The 12,249-nt window shown below is 43.8% G+C and overlaps 1 non-coding gene across 1 annotated transcript; it reads left to right on the top strand.

Moving 5' to 3' along the window:
• Positions 1 to 793: 793 nt before the first annotated feature.
• Positions 794 to 900, top strand: LOC137326052 (U6 spliceosomal RNA). The gene has a single exon (XR_010964070.1). It is a non-coding gene; the product is annotated as a U6 spliceosomal RNA (small nuclear RNA).
• Positions 901 to 12,249: the final 11,349 nt, after the last annotated feature.

Here is a 12,249-nt window from a genome sequence, read left to right on the forward strand (position 1 = left end):
ACGAGCCTCCCAGCCTGATCCCACTTTCCCGTATTTGGTCCGTAGCCCTGCAGGTCACAGCTCTTCAGGTGCATATCCAGGTATTTTTTAAATGTGATGAGGGTTTCTGCCTCTACCACCCTTTCAAGCAATGAATTCCAGACCCCCACCACCCTCTGGGTGAAAATATTTTTCCTCATTTCCAGTACTGTGTTCAGTTCCGGGCACCGCACCTTAGGAAGGATATATTGGCTTTGGAGAGTGCAGCGTAGATTTACTAGAATGATACCTGGACTCCAAGGGTTAAATTATGAGGAGAGATTACACAAACTAGGGTTGTATTCCCTGGAATTTAGAAGATTAAGGGGTGATTTGATTGAAGTTTTCAAGATATTAAGGGGAATTGATAGGGTAGATAGAGAGAAACTATTTCCACTGGTTGGGGAGTCTAGGACTAGGGGACATAGCCTAAAAATTAGAGCCAGGACCTTCAGGAGTGAAGTTAGGAAACACTTCTACATGCAAAGGGTGGTAGAAGTTTGGAACTCTCTTCCGCAAACCACAGTTAATGCTAGCTCAATTGTTAATTTTAAATCTGAGATTGATAGATTTTTGTTAACCAAAGGTATTAAAGGATATGGGGCTAAGGCGGGTATATGGAGTTAGGTCACAGATCAGCCATGATCTCATTGAATGGCGGAACAGGCTCGAGGGGCTAAATGGCCTACCCCTGTTCCTATGGCCACACCACTCCAAAAACGCCTTATCTCGTCTGATCTCAGAAGCTAAGCAGAGTCGGGCCTGGTAAGGACTTGTGCTCACTTCGGCAGTACAGATATTAAAATTGGAATGATGCAGAGAAGATTAGAATGGTCCCTGCGCAAGGATGACATGCAAATTCGTGAAGTGTCCGCATTTTTAGGGTGTCAGCCGTGGCTCAATGGGTAGCACTCTGGCCTCTGAGTCAGAAGTTTGTGGGTGCAAGTCTCCCTCCAGAGACTTGAGCACAAAATCTAGGCTGACACTGAAAGAGTGCTGCACTGTTGCAGTTGCTGTCTTTTGGACGAGACGTTAAACCGAGGCTTGGAGGCGATTACAGAGATAGGGATGGGTAAGCCATGAAGAAATTTAAACACATGGATGAGACTTTTACATTTGATGCAGTGTGGATCAGTGAGGACATGGATAATGGATGAGTGGGACTTCATACAGGACAGCACATATGCAACAGAGTTTTGGTTGAGCTGAAATTTGCAGATGGTGGACAATGGGAGGCTGGTCAGGAGAGCATTGGAGTAGTTGAATGGAGGTGACAAAAGCAAGGATAAGGGTTTCAGTGGCATACGGGCTGAGGTAGGAGTGAAGGTGGGCAATGTTACACGGGTACAAGTAGGCATGATGGAGAGGATATAAGCTCAGCTCGTGGTGAAATAGAACACTGAGGTTGCGAACAGTATAGTTCAACCTGAGGCAGAGACCAGGAAAGGGGCTGAAGATAATGGCATTGGTAATTCCCAATGTTTAGCTGGAGGAAATTACAGCTCATCCAAGATTAGATATTGGACTAGCAGTCTAAAACACAGAGGCATTGGAAAAGTCGAGAGAGTTGGTGGAGAGGTAGGGCTGGGTGTCATCAGTGTACATCTACAGATGATGTCGCCAAGAGGCAGCATGTAGCTAAGGAAGAGGAGGGGGGCTGAGGAGATGGTGTGCTATTGGGAAGTGAAGCCACAGCTGGAGATGCTCTGGCGATGTCACGTGTTATTAAAGATTCATAAACACGTAATAGTGTTTCAGTTGGAAAGAACAGCTCACAGTGACATTGTCACAAGATAAGTCCACGTAAAGAAGGCCCTTTGACCCATTTGATCTCATCCTTGCAGAATACCAAGCTTACTGTCTTCTTATTACAGCCCTTAACCTCCACCTAAACAGACAGGCTCCTCAACTAAAGGACAGCACCTCACTTAGTGCCAGATTATGGGTTCAAGTCATGGTGTGACATTCAAACGCACAACATTCTGACCCAGAGGTAAGATTGATATCAACTGCGCCAGGCTAACACCTTAACCAAACGAGCCAAGCCAACATCCACCCACCAACTCTATCTTGAGCAGCATGCTTTCTGTACATTAAGAGGCTTACCAGAGCCAAGGCTGTTATCAGATGACTCAGTTGGAAAATGTTCTGCCATTCTCCTCAGCAAATGTTCGGGGTCTCAGGGTGTGAGGCTCTTCCTCCTTCACTTCCTCCTCAAGTCTGCTGCTGGGATACAACGTCCATCTTGGCTTCTTAATGTCCCTTTTTGTCATTTTTTCCGACCTCCTGCCCGAACCCTTTCATTGCGCGAGTACGTCTATTCACTCACCAACCTCTTCCCGTGCTACTCTACAGACTCTGAGGTTTGCTGGACTCAGTTGTCCAAATGGTTGAATGTATCTCCTTCCCCCCTCCCCACTCCCAGTATCTGCTCAATACCAGTTCAATTTCTTGTTCTAAAAATCATTGCTTTCCTGGAACCCTTAAAGAGTCTATTTTATGTAATGTGCTGCTGGTGGCATTGAAACAAGATTAACTTACAGGCTCTCATTTCTAGCCGTTTAAGCTGCTTAAACTAATTATTGGAAAATGTGTTTCCATTTTATAGCTCAACTTATCAACTGTAAATGACCATGTGGAACTTAAAGCAAAAAAGAAGTGGTGTTCTACCAGCTCGGTGGCAACTATATATAATTATCATGTAGTTACCACCAAAATAGACTCAACAGCCACAAGTAGGAGCATTGCAGCCTCCGCAATTAGTTCTGTAACTGCTGTAAGATATTTCATATGGTCTTAATCAAGATCACTTGCACTGCATTCAGAAAGATCTGTATAAAATTAGCGAAAAGTAAATTTAAAACAGATATTTTGAGAACTTCTTTACTTAAATAGCGATAAATGTTTGGAATAAGCTGCAGGACAGGGTAGGGGAGACAAAAAAAAAACCCAGCTGGATGCTATAAATGAAGAGTTATAGAAGGAGGCCATTCAGCCCATGGTGTGTATACTGGCTCTCTGAAGGAGCTATCCACTTTGTCCCAGTGCCCAATTCTTCCTCCATATCCTTTTAACTCTTTCTTTTTCAAATATTTATAGACTTCAAATTTGGCTGCCGTGTTTCCCTACAGTGACTACGCTTCAAAATATTGGCTGTAAAGGACTATGGGATGTCCTGAGGTCGTGAAATGCACTATATAAATGCATGTTCTCTCTTTACATCCCTTTAAACAGATGTGACGGATTCTGTTGCCTCTATGGTTGGGCATTCTCTGTTCTAACAGCCCTTGGCATAAAAAAAAATTCTCTTAATATCTCCCTTCATTCTCCTAGCGATGGTCTTAAATTTTTGCCCTCTAGTTACCAACTCACTGACCGGCAGGAAATAGATTTTTCCTTTCTTAACTTCATCAGAACCCCCCCCCCCCACTTATCATTTTGATTATTTCTATCAGACCTCCTTTTAACCTTCTCTGTTCTAACAGAAAGAGCGAACAAATTTTGAACTTTTAATGTAGAGCCGGGAGGAGAGGCAGGACTCCTCCCAGCTCCACAGCACTCCCGCCAGGCCGCTGCCAACTGCGATCAGCACCCCTCCCGCTGTCCTCCTCCCCCACCCTGGGACTTAGCCAAGGGCCGCTGCCAGCAAGGCAGGTGGCCCGCAATCAAAGTCTTCCATTGGGCAAGCTGCCTGTGGAGGAGGTGCAACAGGCGTCGGCAGCTTGCTCTAAATATGAGGCCTGAGGACCAATTTCTAGTGCTTCTCGGGCCTCCACCTTCAGCGTGCCCATTTGCCACTCTAAAAATTGCCTTAACAGAATTTCTAGGCCATTGAACGAACAGAAAATAGCCCTTGTGGTCTTAAAGGGACATCCCGTAGCAGCAGAATAATATGTTGCACATCTCATGGTATAATACATTGGTCTTTATAAAAGAGCATAACCTCCGACTTACCATGAGCAAGATCCATTAGTACTGTACAATGAATAAGGCAGATCTGTAAGAAGCAATAGCACTCCAGAGGCTTGAGTACATAATCCAGGCTGACACTCCAGTGCAGTACTGAGGTGGTGCTGCACTGCCAGAGGTGCCGTCTTTCGGATGAGACGTTAAACCGAGGCCCCGTCTGCCCTCTCATGTGGACATAAAAGATTCCATGACGCTATTTCGAAGAAGAGCAGGTAAGTTCTCCCCAGTATAAAAACAGAAAATGCTGGAAATATTCAGCAAGTCAGACAGCATCTGTGGAGAAAGAAACAGAGTTAACATTTCAGTTCAATGACCTTTCATCAGAGTTCTCCCTGGTGTCCTGGCCAATATTTATGCCTCAACCAACTTCACTAAAAAAAAATGGTCATTATTACATTGTTCTTTGTGGGATCTTGCTGTGTGCAATTTGGCTGCTGCGTTTCCTACATTGCAACAGTGACTACGCTTCAAAAAAAAGTACTTCATTGGCTGTAAAGCATTTTGGGATGTCCTGGAATTGTGAAAAGTGCTATACAAATGCAAATTCTTTCTTCTTTATTGGCTGCTCTGATGACTCAGTGGGTGAATGTACTGATTGAGCCAAACAGACCAAGAGGGTCCCAGGTCTTTGTTGTATTAGATAATCTCAGCTAAGGTTGGGGTGAGTAGAAACACTACAATGGTTTCAATGTCCCTGGAATAAGGATGGAGAAAAAGATTGTTCATGATTTTTGAGCTGTACTCAAAGTGATCACTGATAAAATGTGATCGTCTTTAGATTGCGGTGAAGAAAAAATGATTCAATTCCCCCTCCCCACTCCCTCCAGCTGTGATTTAGAAGGCTACCAACACTGACTTATCTTGGCTCATACACAAAGGATGGTCGTTTTAGAGGGATGCCAACTGGTGTGGATCTGTACCCAGAGGCACACGATTTGGGGGAGGGGTGAATAAGGAGAGGAAGCTGCAACGCGACAGTGAATCGTAATGGATCCGTGTAAAAGAAAGACAGACCTGCATTTACATAGCACCTTTCGTGACCTCAGGACGCCCTAAAGCGCTTTACAGCCAATGAAGTACCTTTTGAAGTGTAGTCACTGTTGTAATGTAGGGAAACACATGCAGCCAATTTGTGCACAGCAAGATCCCACAAACAGCAATGAGATCATGACCCGATATCTCAGTTTTGGTGATGTTGGTCGAGGGATAAGTATCAGCCCAGGACACAAGACCATTGATTTAAAAAGTTAGAACAATGTGGCAAATCTCAGGCTAATTGGAACTGTAGTGAGACCCTGCTAGAATGACAGCGCTGCAGCAAGTTTGTACAAGAACGTGAGACAGTCACGGTGAATTTGTGACAAACGAAACAACAACAGCGTTTTACCTCTGTGGTTCATTGAGAGAAGATTTTACAGGAGACTGTTGACTCACTCATTGTTCTTCACCTCTCACAATGTTTGACGCTGTGTGTAGATATATAGTGCTACTCGGCCTGTATGTTAGATGGCTCTGCACTTAGGAGTCAATATGTAAGCTGACTATAGCTGTTTCAGCTCGTGGGGGGAGTCCAAAACTAGGGGGCCATAAATATAAGATAGACACTAATAAATCCAATAAGGAGTTCAGGAGAAACTTCATTACCCAGAGAGTGGTGAGAATGTGGAAATCAATACCTCATGGAGTGGTTGAGGTGAATAGCATAGATGCATTTAAAGGGAAAGCTAGATAAGTACATGAGGGGGAAAGGATTGGAAGGATATGTTGATAGGGTGAGATGAAGTAAATAGAGTGGGAGAAGACTCGTGTGGAGCATAAACACTGACATACTTGGGCCGAATGGCCTGTTTTAGGTAATTCTATGTAGTAATCTACCTTGCTACATATGGGGCAAATCCTAGCAAAGAGTCGAGATGCCCGCAGTGAATCTCTGCAAGCAAGGTTAGCACGACCGCCAATCTCTATGTGAGATTACTGTAGCAAATAAAAACAGAAAATGCTGGAGAAGCTCAGCAAGTCAGGCAGCATCCGTGGAGAAAGAAACAGAGTTAAGGACAACAGAGTTACAGGTCTTTGACCTGAAACGTTAACTCTGTTTCTTTCTCCACAGATGCTGCCTGACTTGCTGAGCTTCTCCAGCATTTTCTGTTTTTATTTCAGATTTCCAGCATCCGCAGTATTTTGCTTTGGATTTACTGTAGCAAATCCCTTCAGGAGACAAGAGTTACAGTGCGTACTTGCAACGACAACAACAAAAAAAAATTAACAATAAGATCGTGTGAGATGGGAGCTTTTCAGTAAACCAAAGCAGGAGTGAATCGCTGTGGAAGATGAGAGCGCGACAGCAAATTCCCCCAGGAAATGAAGCCTGTCGCGATGAACTGGAGAAGTGAGTTCACTGCGACTAATCCCTTTCAAAAAGGTAAACAAATATCGCAGCAAAATTCCTGGAAGAAATCACTGTTGCAGTTACGTTGGGGAAATAAAGAATACAGCAAATTTCGGCAGCAAGAGAAAAAACGCATCAAAACAAATTAAGGCAAGAAAGCTAAATGCAGGATGGTGAGAAATGCCAGGCTGCAATATCGCACCAGATATTTGGCGCACAGATATTGGGCACCCCGATCACTGAGTGAGTAAAATCTCCTGTGTGCTGTGGTATAACAGGAATAGTTCTTGGTTGATTCCTCACCTGTGCTGAGGGTGGTGTAACTGGCTTCAACACTCCTGGGCGGGTGTCACGTTTCAGGTATTTTTGACCATTTTTTTCCGCCAGAAGGGTCTAGATCTGATTTATGTCAAGGTGTTTGCGTTTTCCATCAATGCGGGTTTACCAAAGTTCAAAACCCACCTCATGACCATGTTGCTGGATCTCATGGGACAACAGGGGAGGTGTTATCTAGTCCCAGGCTTACTCAGCAAACATTCTCACCTTGGAGGTTGACCATCCTGATTGAGTTTTACATGAATTGGGGGAGGGGGGGTGGGTGAACATGGAAACAGGCTTTTCGACCCAACTGTTCCGTAATGGTGTCTATTTTCCATAGGAGCAGTGGTTCTAATCCCTTGTTCCCACTCTGTTCCCATGTCCCTTTATCTCCCCTTTCCTTCAACCAGTGATCTAACCGACTTTTAATTGTGTTGACATGATCTCTGCTTCAGTCACGAACTCCCTAGTTCATTCCACAGCCTCATAACCCTCTGTGTAAAGATATATGTTTGTCCTAACTCGCTTACATTTAATATTATATCTATGGCCCCTCATTCTAGTCTCCACAACCGCTGGAAATGGTCTGGGGTCGATATGAACCCTCCCACCGGTGGGCAGGAGAGGATTGGAGAGGGGGCATCAAAAATTTTTAATCGCGTAACACGACCCCCAGCCCGCCGCCTATGCACCTGTGGCCATTTTTACCCCAATCCAAGGGCTTGGGAATCCCGGCAGTGAAATGGAGACTGGTGCTGCTGGATCAAGCAGGTAAGTGCTTTTTAGAGTGCTCCTCATGAGCCAGGAAGAGCAGGAATGTTTCCCCCCCGACACCTCAAGCAAACCTTCTGCCGATCAGAGTCTCTCCTCGCTGCCACGATCAGCCGACAACCAAGCCCCGATCTTTCCCTCCATCCCTCCCGATTGCTTGGCTCCTCCCCCCCCCCCGCCCCCCACCAAGCCCCGGTTTTTCCCGATTGCCGTTTGGGACAAGCCCGGCTGCAGCCTCCTGCCACTGGCTTTTCCCACCTGGCAGCCGGCCAGCCTCTCAATCTGGCCGGCTGCCGAGCAGAAAACTGAATTAAAAAATGATAATGAGGGCTTGCCCTTAAATTCGGCAGGACCCCCACGTCCCCGGGATTTCCAGGTACCCCCTTCGCTACTGGACTCCCCCACTCCCTGCCCACCTCCCCCTAAATATCGGAGCCTCTGTTTCTGCCTACTCTGTCACATCCCTTCATAACTTTAAACACCTCTATCAAATCATCCCATAATCTCCTCTGTTCTAACAAAAAAGAGATCTGCAAGCTCAAAGGGAAACAGAAATAAAGAAAGAAAGAAAGATTCGCATTTATAGAGCACATTTCACGACCTCAGGACGTCCCAAAGAGCTTTACAGCCAATTAAGTACTTTTTTTTTAAGTGTAGTCATTGTTGTAATGTAGGAACATAAGATTTAAGAAGCCCTTACTGCGGTAAAAATGAAGTGATTCTGCTTTATTTTAGCTTCGCAAAGGCTCCTGTAATCCAGTCACTAGTCAAAAAGCGTTTAAAAAATAACCCGCTACAGAATCGTGTCCCGAGCTTAACGATGCAAATATTGCAAGTTTCTTCGGCCGGCTGGTTACCTTGAGGGTGGAGCCAAGCTACTTTTGAACAAGCTCAGACTGTGTGACTTGTGCAGTTACATCTTTGCGACGGCCAGTTGTTTTCAAATATGGCCGACACTTATTCCAATTCAGGAAGTCTCAGATTTTTTACGGAGCTATATCTTGTTTGAATCTTGGGAGTCAGTTTGTAACTTCGGAACGATATAGTTCAGACAAGCACAAATACTGCAGTGGTAAGAAATGATTCCATAGAATTACATAGAATTCACAGGTCAGAAACAGGCTATTCGGCCCAACTGGTCTATGCCGGCGTTTATGCTCCACACGAGCCTCCTCCCACCCCATCTTATCTAACCCTATCAGCATATCCTTCCATTCCTTTCTCCCTCATATACTTATCTAGCTTCCCCTTAAATACATCTATGCTATTCGCCTCAACTACTCCTTGTGGCAGCAAGTTCCACATTCTCACCACTCTCTGGGTGAATAAGTTTCCCCTGAATTCCTTTTTGGATTTATTAGTGGACTCCCCCCCACTTCTCTACCTCCACCCCATCAAACCCCTTCAGAATTACAAAGACCTCTATTAGGTCATCCCTTAGCCTTCTCTTTTCTAGAGAAAAGAACCCCAGCCTGCTCACTCTTTCCAGATAAATACAAAAAGAAAAGAAACACAGCGTACATAAAGGTTATTTACAAAAAGAATAGCATTTGGATTGTGACCTTTTATTGCTTTCCCTTTGAGAAGCTCAATCGAGGAATTTCTGCAATCAATATACACATGTTACACTGCTGTTATTTAATCACCTGTTCCTCCTGTGTTTAATAGTTTGAAACTAAAGCGTCGTCCAATGTTGTGATGCTCTGCCGCTTATCGAAGATGGGAAACGCGTTGGATAGCTCCAGCAGCTGAAATCATTCATGAAAAGGTTTTTCTTCTGTTATCCTGGGCATCTTACCAAAAGCTTACTCAGGTATCAAGGATAGTGAAGATACTCTCAAAGGCATGGGAGACGGAACTCACTGATGAGAGCGAATAAGATCAGGCAGCCAAACAATTGGGAGTCAGAAGATCCAACAGAACGGTTGGTAATCATTGCATCAAATACATTAGGTGTTGAACAATTTGAAATTGGTAAGAGCATATTCCACAGGCTATTTTAGCAATGATAAAGACAATTTCTAAGCAGTTAGCAGTATGTTCAAAATTACTGGCAGGAGGGTCGGTAAGCGGGGGCCACAGATTTAAGATAATTGGCAAAAGAACCAGGGGGCAGATGAGGAGAATTGTTTTTTATGCAACAAGTTGCTCAATCGCTGGAGGCAGTGCAAAGAAGAGCCACGAGGTTGATCCCCGGTGTCAGGGGTCTGAGTTATGAGGACAAACCTGAAAATCTTTTCAGCCTGAAAAGAAGAGTCTGAGAGGTGATCTTATGAAGGATGTAAGATAGTTAAGGAAACAGAAAAGGTAAATGACTTCAAAACGAGCAAGTAGGTCACAGGTTCAAACTAGTATATGGCATGATGTGGAGATGCCGGTGATGGACTGGGGTTGACAATTGTAAACAATTTTACAACACCAAGTTATAGTCCAGCAATTTTATTTTAAATTCACAAGCTTTCGGAGGCTTCCTCCTTCGTCAGGTGAACGATGTGACATTGTTCACCTGACGAAGGAGGAAGCCTCCGAAAGCTTGTGAATTTAAAATAAAATTGCTGGACTATAACTTGGTGTTGTAAAATTGTTTACAATAGTATAAGGCAAGCTTTGGACTGATACCAGGAAATTCCTCTTCACATAAACGTGATCAACACTTGGAATCGACTCCCGGACAGGGCAGTGGAGGTTAAAAACTCTGGAATCATTGAAGAAATGACTGGATGCTGCGATGGGTGGGGACTTTAGGATCTTTCTGGATGGATGAATTAAGATGGGCTGAATGGCCATCGCCTCACCCAGAAGCATCTTGTGACTGGAGGAGGGGAAAAGGATTTTTTTTAAACTATTATTTAAAATATAAAGTTCAGCAGAAAAGCCTTGCCATTTTAACAGAACCAAGTTTTTGTGACAGAAAAAAATGACCAAGAATCGCTCGTCACATAAAAGCCCTAAGGATTAAATAGAAAGTGGGTGCTGTAAATGTAGTTTCTAATTAAACATCAGATTTTGAAGATTAAGATAATGCATGTCTGAGTCCTGCCGTTACTTTGGTTCTGCTGTATTGGTTTTTAAGACATCCCTTAAGGTGGCTCCTCTTTTTATCCCACATGTACCTCATTTGCATAACAGCAATTCCGCTAATTAGAGTGGGCTGGCTAGGGTTGATAATTACACAGTCTGCCCGTATTGCTATTATTTCCGTCTGATTGCCTCGTATCTGACATATTCACTTAATTAATAACTGATGCCTGAATCAAAGATTTTTTTTTTAAATGACCTAATTCATTTTCAGTCTTGGAGTTTATAAATCCTGCCTCAGACTTCTATTTCTGGAAAGTCATTTTTTTTTGATACTGTCGCATTGCAACAAAATGAGATTTTCGTTCCTTCATTTTTGGCAGAGATAAGAAAATGCGATTAAATTTAAACTGATTGAATTATATAGGTTTGCAATGAATAGTTTGTTTCTTTTTCCCCTCTTTCGGTTCTCGCATTATGTACGGCGTCACCCTGACCAGGTTTCACGGTCACCTTGTGAGCTGCGTTCGTAAACAACCCAGCTCAGCTGGTGCGAACTCCAGCTTGGTCCGACTCGGGCAGGTGGCATGCAGCAAGCTCCCATCGCTGGCGTTTTCTAAAGCTGCTCGTCCAAAGCTGGTGAAAGTCACATGAAACAGTGGGCCAGCAGAGTTTCAAGCTGTTTCGTCCCCTCTTCAGACTTGATGGCCCTGTGCTGGTCAATTCTGAAATCAGCCGGCATTCAGAAATCCAATACCGTAACTTAAGACTTTTACATAGAATTACATAGAGTAGACAGCACAGAAATAGGCCGTTTGGCCCAACAGCTCCATGTCGGCGATTATCCTCCACATGTACCTCCTCCCCTCCTACTTCATCTCACCCTATCAATATATCCTTCTATTCCTTTCTCCCTCATATGTTTATCTAGCTTCCCTTTAAATGCCTCAACTACTCCTTGTGGTAGCAAGTTCCACATTCTAACCACTCTCTGGGTAAAGAAGTTTCTCCCGAATTCCTTACTGGACTTATTAGTGACTATCTTATATATATGGCCCCTAGTTTTGGTCTCCCCCACAAGTTGAAACATCTTCTCTACATCTACCCTTTCATAATCTTAAAGACCTCTATCAGGTCTCCTGATTTTAAAATTTTGTTTTTTTTTGCTACCTACACTGAGATAATTGGAATTTGAAGTTCGTGGTCAACACTCTTAAAAGGAGAGAAAAAAAAACTTGCATTCTATGGCACTTTATTATGTGCGCAGGTTGCCTTAAACAAAGAATTACATTTGAAGTGCAGTCACTGTTATTATGTAGGCAAATACGCCAGCTATTTTGAACAAAACAAGGGCCCTCAAAGAGCAAATGAGAGGAACGACCAATTAATTTATTTTTGGTGGTATTTTCTGAGGGAGGAATGTTGTCCTAGACATCGAGAGAATTCCCTGCTCTTCTTCGAATCGTGACACAGGTTCTTTTTACATCCACCTGAACAGGGAGATGGGGCTTTCATTTAAGGCCTCGTCCTCTAGATGACACCTCCATCAATCACTGTGTAGCATCACATTTATTTTTCCAGAGTTGTATGAACAGAAGAATTTTTAGGAACCAAAAATGCTTTCAACGGCCAACAGGCCTGTCACAGTGTCACAGGTGGAGTCCTCCTACCCCCATCACCTTCTCACCACATCCCTCCATCCCTTCTATCTCCATAAATCCATCTAATTGCCTCTTGAATAAATTTATACTGTCTGCTGTAATGGT

This window comes from Heptranchias perlo, chromosome 9, assembly GCF_035084215.1.
Source record: "Heptranchias perlo isolate sHepPer1 chromosome 9, sHepPer1.hap1, whole genome shotgun sequence".
NCBI lineage: Eukaryota > Metazoa > Chordata > Chondrichthyes > Hexanchiformes > Hexanchidae > Heptranchias > Heptranchias perlo.